Raw genomic sequence first — 7254 nt, forward strand, 5'->3', positions numbered from 1 at the left:
GATTCTAACCCAGGGAAGAGCATTTAAAACTCGAAAGGAGGCAAACTAGGGTTCAGGCACCCAGAGTTGAGCTGGGTGGCCACTGGGAAGAGAGTTCCAGACCCCTTCCTGTTTGGGGGAGGGGGAAATCTCCCCCTCTGCCCCTCTTGAGTCCTCGTGGCTGGACTCATCCTAACATGGACTCAAGGCGGATAGAGGAAGCGGGAGCGGGAACACGTGTTCGTTTGTTGTTGTTGTTGTTGTTTTACCTTCTAGCCGTGAGAAGTGGCTGAGGCGGGCAGCTTTTCGACTGTGTAGACCAAGGGACAGTACATGTGTGAGACAGGGATCAGACCGAGAGACTTAGCTTTCGGGTGCGCCCTGAGGGAAGGAAGAATCTAAACAGAGTTTGGGCTTGGGGGGGGTCCCTGAAAGAAGTCACAGTGTCTGTCTCCCTAGGCTTCTCGGCCCCAATGAATTCCCTACTTTGGGGATCGGAGCGTCCTCCTAACTCCAGGTGCAGATGCAGGGAGTGCGCCTTTCACCCGAGAGAGAGATGGATGTCTCGCTTTCAGGGAGACACAAAGAAGAGCCCGAGGGTCCCTCTTGTGTTGGCCGCCTGCTTGAGGTCACCGTCACGCCAAATGATCACTGTGCCACGGAGGTGCATTTTGGCGTGGCCTATCCTGGGCTCCACAGCCACCTCCCTGAGAACGGGTATGGTCAGAACCGTAGGAAGCTCAAGGGCGCCGCCAGCCGGTTTCAAAAACGTATCTGTCAGCACCTGCTGGCTGCAACCGCGAGGTTTGCAAGTGCCCTCCGCATAATTCTCCCCCTCCCCCGCAACGACGTCATCACTTCCAATCCTGGCGAACAATGTATGGAACCTTTGCTGGGGTTTTCGTTTGTTTCTCTTTTGTGGGGTTTCTCTCTCTCTCTCTCTCTCTCTCTCTCTCTCTCTCTCTGTCTCTCTGTCTCTGTCTCTGTCTCTGTCTCTGTCTCTGTCTCTGTCTCTCTCTGTCTCTCTCTCTCTGTCACACGCGCTCTGATGTTCGGGGCCTAATGGGAGAAATGAAATCAAGCGAGGGGTTTTGCCCTCAGGTTGCCTTGGTCTCGGGTTGACTTGTGTGCGCTGAGAAAGACGGCCTTTACTGAAGGCCCTGCGCAGACTTTTTGACACCCCCGATCCATGGAATCCTGAAGCTGTGGAACCTAGAAATCTTTCGGTCTCCTTTTGATTTGGAAATCTTCTCCTTGACAGAAAGAAGCCCATTTAAAAGAGAAAAAGAAAAAGTGGAACTGCATGAGCAGATCGGTTTTTAGATCTCAGCCGGGCGGCTGCCCGGTTCTCTGGGGAGAACTGTCTTCATCTTGCAAATCTGTACACACAGCCCACAGTGGCCTGGGATGGAGGCCAGTGGACTGGATTGGGCAGAACCTGAGACCAGAGGAAAGAGAAAAAAAATAAGAAAAATGGTGGTGGTGGTTGGGGGGAGGGGGAAGAGGTCTGCTTTGAAAAATAGGAACTGCTGGCAGGGCTCCCTCACCCCCACCCCCCCACCCCAAAGTAGGACTGTGTATCCAGGCGTAGAAATGATACTGCGCCAAGAAGGCAAGCGCTGTTGAGACTGCTGTTCCTATGATGTTACAAACCGAAAGCGATGCTTTCTGGTCGAGGCTCTCCATGACAATCTGCTAAGCAAATCACACGTTGGCTGTTTTGGACGTTCTCTGCAGTTTTCATTGGGAGTGAGGAAGAGCCGTTTGTACATGTTTTGATACAATGTTTTGAATGCTGTGGGACCATGGTATGTTTCCGCCGTGGATGAACAAGGTTGCCTTTTCCAGCTTCCGCTTGCATGGTCATTTCCTGGTCCTGACGACCCCCCCCGCCCCAAGTGAGGGAGGCCTGTGTGTCTTTGTGTCCATTTAGAAGGGTTGGTGCTTGATTGTGTCCATTTAGAAGGGTTGGTGCTTGATGCCAGCATGATATCCAAATCTTGATTTTGGACTTACCAAACTACTGTTGGGAGTTTGTTTCTTGTCTTAATCTCCCTTAACTCTTGCAGTCACCTGAGTGTCCACTCTTGATTTCGCGTCTCTCTCTGCCTCTGTCTCTGTCTCTCTCGCTCTTTCCTTTTGTTGATTTCTTCAAGGCAAGCCATCTTTTTCCTCCTCCTCCTCCTCCTCCTCCTCCTCCTCCTCCTCCTCCTCCTCCTCCCCCCCCTCCTCCTCCTCCCCCACCACCCTCCTCTTCCTCTTGCTCCTTTCTCTGCCCCCCTCCCCCCTCCCTCCCTCCTCCCCCCGCCCTTTTAAAATGGAAGTCTAACAGACTGACAAGAGTATATTGGTTTTCAGGTGTATACCCTAGCGAGTGGCTATGTTTACACATGGCCCAGGGATCTCCGTGATAAGTCTCGTTACTGTCTGTCACCATTCGATGTCATGACAGTAGGATGGACTCTATTCCGCCTGCTGTACATGACATCCTGCGAGTGAGTTGTTTATTTCATAACTAGAAGTGGGCACCGCTTCCTCTCCCTCACCTATTGCACTCGTCTCCCTCTTCCCCCCTCCCTCCCTCCTCTGGCCACCCCCCATTTGTTCCTTTTAGGTGTCGAGGAACCTGTTTGCGGTTCCTTCTTTGTGTTCATGTGTGTGTATTGCTGTGTACGTTCTTCACAGACATGATAGTCTCGCGACCTGAGGTATCTTGTGTAGCGCAATACCCTCTGGGTCTCTCCATGTTTCCGCGGATGGCAAGACCTCATTCCCTGGTAGGGTTGAGTCATAAACGCGCGCGCGCCTGTGTGTGACTAGGTAGAGACGTATGCACACAGAGAGCGCTATCGGTATGTCCCTAACTATGGCTACATAGGGATAGGTGTGGATACACATACACGTGTATGTATGTGTCACCCTCACCCCCTCGGTGGGCACGTAGTGGAGTTGCTGGGTCACGTGGTAGTTGTTGGTGCAGTGCTTTCAGGGACTTCTGTGCTGTTTTCCGTAGTGTCATCTGTTGTCGGGGAGCCATTCTGTCAGGCGCCAGGTGATATCTCTGAGTCCTCCAGCATGACATGGTGGTGGTCTCTCTCAGCGTGAAAAATAGGTGTCCCGTCAGGAGCCACTTTCCTCTGCCGTTTGGAACTTGCTGTCGCGATTCCAGATCCTGGGCCTGGCCGTGTATGCTTGTGCAGAGAAATGCCAGCGCTTTCTATCATACCCTCCATTTAAAAAAAAAATGGTTCTGTATTTGATGGGCTGCGTTGGGTCTTTTTTTGCTGTGCGCGGGCTTTCTTTCCGTTGCGGTGAGTGGGGGCTCCCCTTCGTTGTGGTGCGCAGGCTCCTCATTGCCAGTGGCTTCTCTTGGTGCGGAGCACGGGCTCCAGGCACGGGGGCTTCAGGAGTTGCGGCACATGGGCTCAGTCGTTGTGCCTCACGGGCTTCGTTGCTCCGCGGCATGTGGGACCTTCCTGGAGCAGGGATCGAACCCGTGTCCCCTGCAGTGGCGGGCGGATTCTTAAGCAGTGCGCCAGCTAGGCAGCCCCAGTTGTTTCTTGTATTTCAGGGAAAGGTTTCCTTTGGCTTTTGGTTTTGTCCCCGCCCCCACCCCCCAAGAAAGGTACTGTTGGTTGCTTTGTTGACAGTGGAAAACTGTGTTGCGGTTGCTGTTGGAGTGGTGGGGGTCGTCGTCCTTGTTGCTTTGTTTCCTTTGTGGGCGTTGTTTTCTGTTGGTTTTTTCTGGCTTTGTTTCCTTGTGGATGAAAATGCCTGGTCTTGGTCTGCTCTGTTCAGGCCTCCTGCCCACTTTCCCCATCGGGTTGCTTGTTCTGGGGGGGCTGCGTTGCATGAGGCCTTGCCCTGTTTTGGACAGGAACCTCTTATGGGACATGCTTGAGGTTTTCAGATGCGTGTGTGTGTGTACGTGTACACGTGTGTGTGTCTGTACGTGTACACGTGTGCATACACGTACATGTGTGTGTGCCTTTACGTACTCCTTGAAGGGCCACAGCAGTCCCAGAGCTTGACTTTGACTTTTTGGTAGTTTGGCTTGGTTTGATTTTGGTGGGACGACAGGTCACTGTGAACCTTTACTGTAAATCTCTCTCTCACACGCACGCGCGCGCGCGCGCGCGCACACACACACACACACACACACGCACGCACGCACGCACGCACGCACACTCACCACGTTGCATTGTGTAGATGTCCTGGAACGCGGTTTCTTTAGTGGATGGCTGTTGACTCGCTGCTCCCCGCCCCCCTGCCCCCGCCCGCCGGTGACTGTGGTCAGTCCATTTTGAAATCCACGTTCTGACCTCAAGGGCATGTTCCCCACCCACGCACCCATGTGTTCTCTTTGGACTTTGTCGCGGTCTGTGCGGAAATAGATGTTTGTTTCCATTTGTGTGGGGCCAGAGTGTATGTTTACTTTCGTTTCTAGCTTCCGGGCTCTGCGTATCAGCTTTCCAAAGCCCTTCCCCGTGCCAGAAGGGATGAGTTCCTGCGTCGTTCTCTGAGCGCTTGCCTGGTTTCGTTTCGCTGGTCCCCGCCTTCCCTCCCTCCCTCCCTCCCTCCCTCCCTCCCTCCCTCCCTCTCACCCTCCGGGGAGCTGGGGATCTCGCTTGTGGCACTGTGGGCGTCTCCGTGGAATTCCCCGCGCCCCCCCCCCCCCCCCATGGCCTGGAATCGCGTCCCCTTCCAGGCAGCCTCCCGGCGGCATCTTGCCAGCTACCCCCGCCCCCGTGTGCTGCCGGGGATCGGGACGCGCCGTGTCGTGTCGTGTCGTGTCGTGTCGGGCCGGGAGCTAGCTCCGAGGCGGACCCCTCGGGGCCGCGCGGGACGCCCGCCCCGCTCCGGGAGGAGCTCGGGCGTTTGGGCGGCCCGGCGCTCCGGCGTCCTCGGTGGCCGGCCGGCGACCGGGATCCGGCCCGGGGACGTTCGAGCCGGTTGTCGGGCGCCACCTGGCGGCCGCTTTTATATTGTCCCTTCCCTCCGGAGCTCCGGCGACCTTGTCGAGGGCTGTGACTCAGCCGCCGGGCCCGAAGCAGAGTTCCGGGAGGCGGGCGACGCTGGTGCTGGCAGCCCCGGTGGCGCCGAGGCGTAGGCGCCTCCTGCTGTCGCCTGAGATTGGGCCTGCAGATCTATGGGGCTGTGACTGCCGCCGCGCTCCCGAGCCAGGGCTGAGGGGCCGCCTGGCCGGGTCGACCAGCATGCGCCCGTGCCCCTCCGGCCGCGGGAACCCATGTCGGGTCGTGCCGCCGCGGTGGGAGAGGAGAGGGTCTGCCGCGCCCGGAGCGCCTGGGACTTGGTGGCCCGGCCTTCTCCTGGGCCGCCCTTGGGAGCGTTCGTTCCCCGACCCCCCCCACCTCCCTTTCCCGGTGCCCCCCGCGTCCCGCTCCGGAGGTGGGGACCGGCTCGGGCCGAGCGTTGAGGCCGGTGGAGGCCGCCACGGGCTCGGTGGTGGACGCGCGTGCGTCCCGGTCGTCAGATGCTTTCGGGCCGATGGTTTTCTGAGCCGGACTCCAGAGGTGAGGACCGGCCTGGGCCGCCAGCGGTGACCCGGAGAGGCTGGCCCGGGCCTGGGTGCGTTGCCCCGTGGGCTCCGGGCGTCTCCCTGGAGAAATGGGTTCAAGTCCCGATGGGTCCGGAGACGTGGACGGACCGGCCCCTGCTCGCGCAGGTGGCCGGCGAGGGTGCACCCGGCCTGTCAGCGTGCCCGCGTGGGTCCCGGTCGTCGGACGCGACTTTGTCTCCCCCCTCCGCTCTCCACCCCGAGTCCGGGCCGGGAGGTGGGGACTGGCGCGAGCCATACTGGGTGGCCCGGGGAGGGGCTCCCGGGCCCGGGCGTGGTCCCTCATGGGGCCCGCTCATCGGAGGCGGCTCGGAGGGGTGCTGTGTTTCTTTCTTGGAACCAAGTCCTGGCCCGGAGACTCGGATGGACCGGTGCCTGCCCGCGTGGGGGGACCGGGGAGGGCGTCCCCAGCCCGCTCCCTCTCCCCCGTGTCCCCGGCCCACTCTGCCACCCCTCCATCCCCGGGTCGACCAGGTGGCCCCGGGCGCTCCGGGGCAAGTGTGGATGGGGAAGTGTTGGGGGCAGGTGGCCGGACCGAGGTTCCGGGGGCCCCCGTGAACCTCGTGGGTGGGCCCCGCTGTCGGGCGCGATGATTTCTTCCGCCGGAAATGGGGCCTTTTTGCCACCAGATAGGTGCTGACACGGTGTTCTTCTGCGTCTGTCGCCGATAGACGCTGGGGCTCCGGACGCGGGCAGGACTCCGGGCTGGGGGCGGCTGTCTGACGCCCGGCTCGGTCCTTGCCGCTTGAGCTGCCCGCTTGGGCCTGCGCGCCGGCTCTTGCGTGCGCGTCCGGCTGCCCCGACCCGCGGTGCCGCCTCCGGCCTCTGGCTGAGCCCGAGGGCGGCGGGGCCAGGTGGCGTCGGGTGCTCGACCCTGTGCGCTGCCCCCGCTGCAGGCACCCGGTGGTGAGTGGCCGGCACGACCCCACCCCACAGGCTCTGTGCCCCGTGTCAGGCGTTCTCGTTCTGGGGTGGCTGGCTGCTCTTTGCCCGAGACGAAGGGGCGCCGGCGAGGCGGAAGCGGGCCTCCGTGTGATGGGTCTTCGCCGTGCCTCCCCTGCGGGCCTCCCCCGCCGTGGCTTTAGGCTGGGTGGGTCAACCGATTGATGTGGTGGTGCCACGCTCCGCTGGGCTGGGCCTAAGCCGTGCCAGACGAGGGACGGACGTTCCTGGGGGACGGGACCGCTCTTCTCGTTCTGTCCGCGGGCTCCTCGCCTCTCTTCCGCCCCGCCTGCCGGGGTGTGCGGAAGGCAGGGGTGCGGCCTCCGGCCCCGAACCCGCGGTCTCCCGCCCCCGCCTCCCAGCGTGGGCGGGGACCGGGGTCCTCGGACGCAGCAGACGCTCTCGCTGTGCCTCTTTGGCGTACGCCTCGCGAGCGGCCCTCCCCGCGGCGGGGAGGGCCGCCCCGCCGCCACGCTGCGCGCCCCCCGTCGGTGTGCGAGCGTGCCGCGCCTGGCCCTCCGTGGTGCTCCTGGAGCGCTCCAGGTCGTCCCTCAGGTGCCCGAGGCCGAGCGGTGGTGTTGTTCCCCTTTCCCAGCGTGTCCCTCGGGTCTCCGCCACCGTGGCGGGTGCCGTGAGCGGCTCTCTCTTGGGGGGGTCGAGACGGTAAGGGAGGTGCGCCCGCCTGTTCCCCCCGGCGGTGGGGCCAGGGGCCGCCTCGTTGTGCTGGTCCTCAGCGGCGTGCCGTGGGGGCCTGA

This window comes from Hippopotamus amphibius, chromosome 15, assembly GCF_030028045.1.
Source record: "Hippopotamus amphibius kiboko isolate mHipAmp2 chromosome 15, mHipAmp2.hap2, whole genome shotgun sequence".
Taxonomy (NCBI): Eukaryota; Metazoa; Chordata; class Mammalia; order Artiodactyla; family Hippopotamidae; genus Hippopotamus; species Hippopotamus amphibius.